At 44.5% G+C, this 10,653-nt stretch overlaps 1 long non-coding RNA gene across 1 annotated transcript; it reads right to left on the bottom strand.

Annotated features, from left to right (window-relative positions):
- Nucleotides 1-3,940: 3,940 nt before the first annotated feature.
- LOC129385409 (uncharacterized) lies at nucleotides 3,941-8,760 on the bottom strand. The gene is made up of 5 exons (XR_008612946.2): nucleotides 8,721-8,760; nucleotides 7,329-7,364; nucleotides 7,139-7,180; nucleotides 6,163-6,195; nucleotides 3,941-4,034 (listed from the first exon to the last, which is right to left on the bottom strand). It is a non-coding gene; the product is annotated as an uncharacterized lncRNA (long non-coding RNA).
- Between the last annotated feature and the right edge of the window lie 1,893 nt (nucleotides 8,761-10,653).

The following is a 10,653-nucleotide window of genomic DNA, read 5'->3' on the forward strand; positions in this document are numbered from 1 at the left end:
CGAGATGGCGCCAGTGTAGCGCGCGTCGTCTGTATGGAACGGAAGCTCTGCATGAGTGGAGGTCTGTCTGCGGCGGTACTGTTAATCGCGACCATGCTTCACCCACGTGCGTCTCTAGTGATCTCCCGATTAGCGAGGCAGTCGCGCCACTCTTAGCTCCGTTTGCAACGTGCCTCGCGAGACAGATTGCCCGCGCCAGTGTATCGGGAAATGAAAACACGCCTACAACTGTGCTCGAATTGCGCATTAGGGAGTAACGTAATTGCAGGTGATTTTTTTAATTAACGAAACTTCCATAAGCTTCTTGTTGAAACGCTGTGTGCAGTTGTCTATATGCCAAATAGAATGGTTGCGTAACCAAGCTCACATTACACATAAAATTCGCTTACCTTCGGTGAAGCTCTTGGTATCACCTGAAAGGAAAAATTTATACATACGTACGAATGTTGCAGATAAAGAAGCATAGTTCGCACAATTCCTTGTAATGAACTTCAGGGGAATATTGCTCTGCTTTAGTGACACTATGTTCATGTAAGCGTCGTGCATTTTATTGCTATCGCGCGATATAACGTACTCAGCTGTAGACGATGAATCCTAACTGTTGACGAATCAAATTATTCCCAGCACTCATCATTGTGCTCAATAAAATTTATGTGCTGTACCCATCAGGGACAAAGCCAGGACTGAAAATTCCACTTGGATTACCTTGCCCATACCGCTAGATTGCTATATGTAGACTGTTATTTGTACGTACTATACTTTACAGAATTTATTATTAAATTACATTTGGTAGCTTACCTACTTCCTGCACTCATATATATAATGATTGAATCATACAGAGGGGTAAGACATTTCCTGTTGACATGTATTGGACTGACAACCTCTCCCAGAAATACATTCAGGGTGTCGTAATTAAATATTGGAGCCGTCTGAGTAAGTTAAGGGTCTTCTGCGTAATGGAATCAACCACTCTTTTCTGCATGTAGACTCACCGAGGGTGAAAGCCAACAGGATTCCGATGAGCGTGATGAAGACGATCAAGCATGTAGCCAGCATTGCGAGCAACGTGACGTTGTGGTCGCTGAAGCAGCGGAGTGAATAAGAGAGCATAAGCGGGCTATTCAACAATCCTCATATATTCAGAAAAATAATTTCCGGCAAAACCCATCTAACGATGATTACCGACGGTAATACGATCAGTACTCAATCAATGTAGCGACACGTCGTATTGCCACCACAGAAACCTGTAATGTATGCGCGGAGAATTGCAGCCTGGATCCCGTTTCGCTTTTGCCCTTAGTCGCGCTACGCCATCTAGCGGTGCCGCCGCGAAGCTTCGCTGCTGTTGCAGAACCTCCGATGCCCATACTGAGAACTAATCTCTGCACCTCGAGACAGTAAAGGTGCAATTACTGCACCTTTACTGCACCAATTACTGCACACATGACATCATACCTTTGTGCTTAAAGGGAAGCTGAAAGGTTTTCCAGAAAAAATGAGTGAAGAGCAGTACGCCGTGGTTTTCAACCCTCTGAATTCGAGTATCGTATCGAAATTGAGTGAAAGAAAGCGCAAACATATTTTATTTCGACGAAAAGTGCAGCAGCAGACACGCCCAGCTCGCGCGCGTCGTTTCCGCCTGTGATTGGTCGGGCGCCTCGTTACGTCAACAATGGTGTTCGTCCGGACCGACTGCTGCCGCTACACAAGAAGCACGGTGAAAAGTAGTTTGGTGGTGTTTTGCTGAGACGGTCATGGATATTTTCCAGAGATTGCGTTTCCCTGAGGAATTCGGCGTTAAGTCCAAACTCTACGAGAGCGACTTCGCGCGCGACGGTGACGGGCGACGGCTTCGAGCGACAAAACGGGCCATCGTTTGAACAAATCGCTCGGTGTTGTCGCTCGATCGCTCATTTCTACAAATCTAGAACTCGTCGCTCGTCGCCCGGAAATGCTATGAGCGACTAGCCAATTTTGCGAAGCCGAAACTGGATGTACATAACTCAAATACTGCTGTTTGTCGCACGGAACGAGCGAACTATTGAATTTTACATGTGCAAGAATAAGAACCTAGTTCAAGACCTTCAGAAATATTTTATGCTCCTTCTTCAGTAAAATACACGAGTTCAAATTGATAAAGCATGCGGCACGCTAGTTGCGGCGCGTATATTGCAGCCCTCCTTCCGGGAAGTCGTCGCTCAAATCCGTCGCTCGCGTGGAGTTCGGCTTGCAGACGACGAGTGAACGCGACAGCCATCGCCTCGCTTGTAGCGCTGTCGCTGTCGCGTGCAAGATCACTTGTAAGAGGTTTATACTTGTACATACTACACGTATGTACATACTTGTACATACTACTTGTACGAGCCGATTGCGAAGAGCCGGCCTCTCCAAGAAGCAAAAAATGCTGCTGCAAGCACTGCTTTCCACGCGAACGAAGGCTAAGTGTTAGCATCTCCTCGTGTTGGATATGTCCTTTGGCGAGTATGTTTTTTGCTAAGCTGCATTCAGCGTTCCAGTGAGTACGCTTCAGGGCAAACAACTGTAGTGTTATGTTCTTTCATGCCTCCTCGTAGAACGTAAGCGGTGATGCGATCTTCAGCATTTGTGCGCTGCCCCAAAGCTGTCGGCAATCTACACAGACGGTTTAAACGCGGGAAAAGTTTACCGGCTGTTGTAGCACGTGTAGTATAGAACTTTCATCAGCGCGCCACCCGCACGCTACTCGTAACCGGCGAATTCCGTTGGCGACGTGAGATGGTCGGTTTCTTATGTATGCGAGAGAAGGGGGAGTGCAGCGTCTGGGCGTGAGCAGGCTTTCCAACACATGCAAACTTTATGCTTGCACTGCGTTATGGTAGCTGCATGCAGGTTATTTCACAACACATGTGCGAATAGAAAATTCGCGGCGCTTGGCGATGAAATCTGCGTCAAGGGTGGGTGATAAACATGCACCTTCCGTTCAGCGCGCTAACTATTTTTTTAGGAAAGCCCAAAGCACGCATTACTGATAAACTCCGGTAGTAATCGTCACGAAAGTGGTTACAGCACAACACTTGTTCTTGAGCGCTTGATGTTGTTTCCCTTCACAGCAGCCTCTCATTTAGATGAAAGCTTCTTGTCTTGCAGGAACTAATGGAACATCGGAACATCGTCGCGGCCGCTGGTGTTCGTGCAAGCGTAGGCTGCACATAACGCCGGCATGATCGGCCTACAAGTTCAATTGATGCTGCGCACGTCAACTACCACTCCTATATACACACAAATAAAGGAATGTAGGGTCGAGCGAAGCAGATTAGGACGGCACGCACGCAGAAATAAGCCCGGTCAGGCACGGTCGCGGACGCTGCGAAAGAGCAGAACACCAGTGTTGACGTCACTACGCCGCCGTTTCCGGTCTCCGCTCGCATCGTCAGCGTGAGGAGCAGCGCGCGCGCTCGACGGGGGGCGGAGCTACAACGCAATTTTAACCGACGATTGCGTCGCTGCTAAGTGAAAAATCCCCTCCAAAATTTTACCTTCATGGGTTATAAGATTCCCGCATCCGTATATGAGCGTCTTATTGGATTCGACAGACTCTTCAGCTTCCCTTTAAGGAACTCGCGTGACACAGCTGCAAAACCACCCAGCAACGGGGAAATGTTAAAGCATTTCGTTTTTTTTGAAGAGTGGCGTAAAGTGGCCAGATGGATACACTCACAGGGGCTGTAGTTGGCTAAGAATGCTGTTCGCATTAAAAAACTGGCAGTGTAGCGACGAAATTTTCCCTTTAGGCTGAAAAGCTACGTTGACTTTGTTTCGGAGCTTAGTGCCTCAAAACTTCCAGCACCGTGTTTATTAGCCTCGATGATAGAATTACAGCCGCAGAAAGGTGGTGGTCACGGTGTACATTCCCAAACCAGGCACATTTATTTATGTGTCGAAAGCAAAGCTTGGTATTAGACACCCTAGGCTCAAGAATTTGCCCCAAGCTGGCGAGATAGTGTGGCCATATTGACGTGGTGATCCTCTGCAGTGGTAGACTTACGCTTCATGGGCTATAAGGAAAGAAAGTACACGGTGTTAATGAAAGCATTCAAAGAGGTTGGCGACAGGTTAACCCTGTTTTCCATATTCCCGCGTAAGAACAACTGCAAAATAGAACTCGTTATAGTCCGCCGTAACGTCGTACGGGATGAACCTAACTTTAACATGCACCTTATTGTTAATGAGGAAACAAAACACGCTAGAATACATATGTATTGATAAATTGTCGATCATTTTCTTTTACTCAGGTTGCATCACATTCAATTGCTTGAGAGAGGCAAGTGGGAGAGCTGTGACGTTAATAATACAGTTAAATGCAATAAGGCATCCCGCACAATTTCACATAACCAGAAAGTGTACACCGTTAAATCGCCTTCAATCTGAAGAGCAGGACGAGGTCTCGGATGAGCTACACCAGCACCTATGGCACTGCCTCTGAATTTTTAGCTATTCCTTTTGTTGAGCGTGTCTTAAACGCTCGCCCGGATAACATGGATTTTGAGTCCCACCAGGACATTTTCCGCAGTGGACTGCGACTGGTCGAAGATTTTGCCGTATCAACCATCTAACCTTCTCATGGCTTAGATGTTTTTCTGCAGGTTTCGATATTTTTGCTAGGCTACTTCATTCGCTTTGTGCTATTTAGTCACTTCGTATGTTCTCTACATTCACATATTTTTTATATACGTCTTGTGCGGGCACGCATTTCGTTCAGAATTTGTGACCATATAGCTTGCCGTATGTGGCACAGTTTAGTTATCGTCTGTGTTAATTTTTCTGCACTTTGTCTCGAGGTTATTCATAAATCGATATGGTTCGTGCTGTTTTTGTAAGGCTATCTTACAGCATAGTGATTTTAATGTTTTATTGATCTCTTCCCATACACATATTGGCTCGCTAAGTTTAAGTTCTAATTGTACTTTTTGAATTGACTGCTTTGATGTTGTGCCCTTACGGGTTGTGCAAATAAGGATTTAGTTCCGTTGATGCTTTCTTGCTTTTTTATCTTCACCTGCTTTACACTGACGTAACCTTATCATCCCGCTTATTGCAATGCTTTCCCAGAAACCTCTAATGTATTTGTAATTAAATAAAAATTTAGCCTATGCTCCAAATATATACATTAAAGCCATTGGGCACAAATCAGAAGAAAAAATAAAATGCAAGTGGGATAAGAACAGAAGAAATAGAGACATGCATGAATGCCGATACTCTCGCTCAAAGAGCCTGCCACGACTTTAAATTTTAATTTTATGAAGTGAATCACTGAACGGGTAGAACCATCATTTCTTGACTTTTGGAGAAAAAGCACTTATTTACAAAAAGTTTTAAAGACGTTAGCTATCACCTAGGGAGCTTTTGCATGTTTAAAAAAAATGTGTCGCACTCAATTTAATGTTTGAAATTGCATTGACATATATATCGTTATTAGCAACTGGAGCATGATCAATCTGCTGATATAGGCTTTGCTCTGCGCTAAGTGGGGTGATGTGGTGATAATGAAACACTATTTAGAATCAAATATTTTCGTTTTGACTAAACAAAGAAAATAGGAAATGGTTCGATGGTTCATTACACATTTAGGTGTTGAAGTTCGCAAGATCTGCGCTTCCATTTTTTTTTTGTGGAAGCTTCACTCCCACCGCCAATGTTAGTTAAAATGCTGGCAGCAAATTTAATATTTAAAGAGACGAATTCTATGGAAGATGTCTAATAACACATTAGAAATCGAAACACAATCGAATGGCTGCCAGCAAATAATCGAAAGAAAGTGTACGGGTGTCTGCTTGCGCATGTGTCAGTACGAGAAAAGTTTCACCACACACATTTATATCGCATGCACTGGATACAGCGTTACAGATAGCCGTGACACATTTCACCTGTTCTGAAAAAAAAAAAAGTGCAACGCGGTTTTGCAAGAACAGTGTTTTATTCAAACGATGCAAATTTTTTGTCCGCAAAAGAGCACGTTCACGCGAGTATGAAACTGATGTTTAAGAACTTATTTGACACCTACATTTCGAAGCTACAATAAGCAGAAAAGCAGCACGCCACAATCAAACAGGCGAAATATTCACTAGCGTTTTCTTATAGCACGAATTACAAACCGCCAACCGTTTTCAAGCAAACAGTACTCACAAATTCCTGTTGATGCGAGCGCACTTCCGCTATCTGCGACAAGAAAGATAACATGATATGATACACATGGCAAGCAAGAAAAGTTGCTCTCTTTTATTGCGCAGTGTGTACGGATCAATAAAATTCTCAGCGGCTACTCAGTCGCTTTTTACTAAAGCTAGACAATGGCACACACTAAGACACGCTGCCTGTGCCTATCTTTAACACGCCACCTTACGCCAGCGTGAAAATGTCTAGTATTCAAAAACCTCTTTCGAAAAGGCAACAACGCTTGCAACAACTGTAAAGCATTTATTCGTATTACACAAAATTTTACTAAGTGACTAAATAATTTTTTTTCTTAAATGACCTGCCTCTCGTCAACTACAGTGACATTTCGTACAGGTTTATGTGGGGAATGGGGCACATGATGCAGCTGAACCTGAACCAGGCAGGCGTGGTAACCCTTCCATTCTTGGAAGGCATTACTTCCCACTCCATTCTCATTCAACGTACAAGCAAGAAAGAAAGACATAAACAAGCCATGGCACAGCATGGCTTAATATTCTGGCGCTATTTCTTGCAGGAAGCGGAGGGCATTCAAGGACACCTGCGTTCTCATCCAATCTCGCGTTCACCACAAAATAAAGCAATGGCTTTGGTTCGTGTTGGGGAAGAGACGCAAAAGAAAGCTAGCGAGACGGATGTGAGATGACGAAAGACATCGGCGTTGAGGGTTGAGGCCAGGCTATACGAGTGGCTCTTTTGAAGCGTGTCCTGAGAGTATTTCGTATACGAAAGTTAGAAATAGCAACTGATGGTGGTTTTATGAAGAAAACGTAGAATACATGGGGAATAGGATCTCTCGTGCGAACACTAATATTTCATTCTTAGTCTTGTCTGATGTGTCACAGCGCGTTTATAATGGATGAAACCTATATCTGCGAATTAGCCAGAAAAGGCTGTTAAAATGGAAGGCGATGCGGCCATGCCTTACCAGTGTAGAGGGGTGCCTCCTGGTTCGCATAATATTCATACACTGCGAAACGAAGCAACAGGAGATATATTACTGAGAATGAGTGTTTCCAGACTGCACAAGAAATGCCAATCACACGGTAACATGGCAACAGCACGGTGCACAATTGTAGCAATGATTTTAGCTATCAGGACAAAGGACATATTCGTACGAGTAAGCGTCCCTGCGGGTCCGTATTCCTCGTATCCTGCAAAACGAAGTAAAGAATCAAAACATGGGGTGCTTATTATTTATGCTTGAGTTACAATCATTCCATGCGCTGAAACATGTTTGTACGGGTTGTTCATATGCATCACTTTCTGAGTATAGTGGCAGTGGAAAAGGATAGGTCAGCCGTTCTTGCTTTTATTAAAAAATGAAGGACAGGGCACAGTTATTATTTGGAATTCTTAGCTTACTACAACGGCTGATGCTCTCATCATTCCTTAACGAAAAACAATGATGCCTTCAAACTGCTCACGCTTGTAATTCTTGTGCAGTCGTGTATATATGGTTGCAAGAAAGGGACCTACACATTCCCACACACCGAGTATAGCAGTGGCCTCACATGTTCAAATACAAGAAATATAAAGACGTAGGTCCCCATGTAACTTCAAGGATACGAGGATATTTTTAGTTCTTAGAATTTCTCAAACATTAGTGTGCACGTAATAAAGTGCAGCACACCACTTGTTCGTGCGTAGTTTAATCTTAGCGAGAATCATTAATCATGAACCGTACCGTCCCCTAAACACACACACACAAAAAAAAAAACGTCACGCGTACACAAAGAGTGCGCTCCACAATTCGCGTGGGAATGCAATGAACTCTATGCAATGATCTTATTTTCTGGCAACCAAAGATTGTCATCTGACCGCATACTGGTGTCACTTTGAGAAGTCAACGTTCCCTAGCTCCGCTCACATGCAAAAAGGGAACAATAACGGGAACAAAAAGGTCACACCGCGCTTCGCGATGTTGTGGTAAGCTAAAACTACTAGCCTCAACCAAAAATCTGACAACGCTTGACAAGTACTTCACATGTATTCTGTGTTGAGTATTACATCATGTGATGACTCGTCACCTATTACTCATAGCACCTGCGTGTCTAAAGTGGCTAGTCACGAAAGGACGCGAAAATTCGGGAACTCCTGTCAATAACGTTTACGCACGGTTTACGAGGTTCACAGCTGCGTGTGGGCTTTTCGGTGAGACATTTTGTATTAATTTCGCGCCCTGCTAAATATTACGCCCACTTTTCCTTTTGTATTCGTTTAATAATCATCATAAAAGAGTGGAGATTACGGGAAGAGATTTCGCGTGGGAATGCAATGAACTCTATGCAATGATCTTATTTTCTGGCAACCAAAGATTGTCATCTGACCGCATACTGGTGTCACTTTGAGAAGTCTACGTTCCCTAGCTCCGCTCACATGCAAAAAGGGAACACTAACGTTTATCGCAAAGCAAAAGTACTGAAATGAAAAAGTTATTACAAAGTTGCTAATAACAGTTGTTTGAGCGTGCAAGGAGGCACTGTAACTGAGAAGGACAATCAACTTACCAGGAGCACTGTATTCCTCAGCCCCATAATCTGAAAAAACTAAATCAAAACCATAATTAAAACGTGCAAAGAAAGTCGGTCTGATTGCGAGGCACGTCGTAGTGGGTGACTCGGCAATAAATTTAAGTGCTTGGAATTATTTAATATGCGTACGCCAACCTAAGTACACGAACGTTGTGCAGAGGTGCTTGCACATGAGACCCGAGGATATGCGCTAGGGTACAGCGAATAGCCTGAACTATCTGGCGTCGTTAAAGTTAGCGCGTTGGGGCTTGCATACGCTTTCAAAGACTTTATCGCAAAGCAAGAGTACTGAGATGAAAAAGTTATTACAAAGTTGCTAATAACAGTTGTTTGAGCGTGCAAGGAGGCACTGTAACTGAGAAGGACAATCAACTTACCAGGAGCACTGTATTCCTCAGCCCCATAATCTGAAAAAATTTGTATAGTGAAGCGGAATGAGATTTATTCTTTGATGTTGTTCTTTAAAATTCGCCTTGCGCAAATGTTAGCGCGTGTAAATTGACCAACAAAAATCGTCTTACAAACAGGAGGGGTGGCCTGACGTTCATAGCCTGCAACAACATAGAACTGGAGTAAAATTTTGCTTGTTCGGGTAGCGTAAGGAGCCAAGTTTGAGATACTGTCACATAAGCGGCTGAAATCTTTGACTATCCAAACAACCACACATATCCTTTAACCGCGACTTCACCGACAACCGGTTCGGCAGCGTGGGTAACGTTCGGCAGCGTGTGCAAAGACTGTGGCCCAACTTTAATGAAACACTGTGTGAATAGTCTTTGCCAAAGCGAGCCAAACAGACCTTTCGCTCGTGATGAATAGGTTTGCAAGAGTTAAACCTCAGCCACTTATTTGGTTCGGAGTAGTTGCGTGGCATTGTGAGCGACAAGTATAGGAAATGTGTCATACCAGTGGGCGGGGCCACTTCTGGCTGCGAAGGTTGCGCAGGAGCTGAAAAAGTAAGCCAGCAACAAAATGAATGACGGACTCAACGACAACACTTCCCAATCATTGCGTCAGAAGTGTAACCGAAATGAAGTTGATATATATGCCGTGGTACATCACACACAACAACTTGTAAATGAAACAGTCGATTCCCGTCAATTTCGTGTACGTTATTTTGACGTTTCTCGAAATTCGAACGCACTAAAAGGTACTGGCGAGAAACTACAGATTAGCGTGGAAGCAAAACTTGTATTACTGCAAAGGCGAAATTGTGCAGCTTCGGTTAATTCGACCTCCATCAGTGCTCCCTCGTGCACGCAACGGTTACTAAAAGCACGTAAGTACAAAAAAAGGTCTAAAGTAATCTAAGAAATTTTTACGAGTTGTAAATGCGAAAGCATCATTGTCCATTGGAATGCCGCTGAGCGGCCCCTCGGGTTATGAAGTGCACGCGAGAAAGGGAACACGTTGGGAGGCTTGATACGTTTTATTTGGCCTTACCACAAGAACCACTTCTCTCCCTCTCTCTCTCTCTTACCGAAGCGCATTTAGAACGCAGGCGAGAGTTTGCGCGGACAAGGAACGCGTGTTTAACACAGGCTTCATGGAGCGAGGGTGACGTGGTGTCGCGACGATGCCCTCTCTCCTTACGCAACACCTGGCGCGCTTTCGAAGCAGCTGGTGTTCCCTTTCCCCGCTCAGCTCCGTCGCGGCGCGCTCGCGGCGTGGCGTCGCAGCCAATGAGCGTTTCGCTGCTACAGACTACAGACGCCAGCTTTCTCGCTCAATGGGCCATCTGACGCTTTTCAATCAACGCATTCAGCAGACAGCGCTAATGTATCTCTAGGCCTGGAGGTGAACTGGTTTTATGTTTTATGGGCTGACACTTGTTCCGCCCTTGAAGCCAGCCATTCCATATTGTTTTGTGTCGCGTCACGCTCTCGTACTCTAGGAGATTCGACTGGTC

Source organism: Dermacentor andersoni, chromosome 7 (genome assembly GCF_023375885.2).
Source record: "Dermacentor andersoni chromosome 7, qqDerAnde1_hic_scaffold, whole genome shotgun sequence".
Taxonomy (NCBI): Eukaryota; Metazoa; Arthropoda; class Arachnida; order Ixodida; family Ixodidae; genus Dermacentor; species Dermacentor andersoni.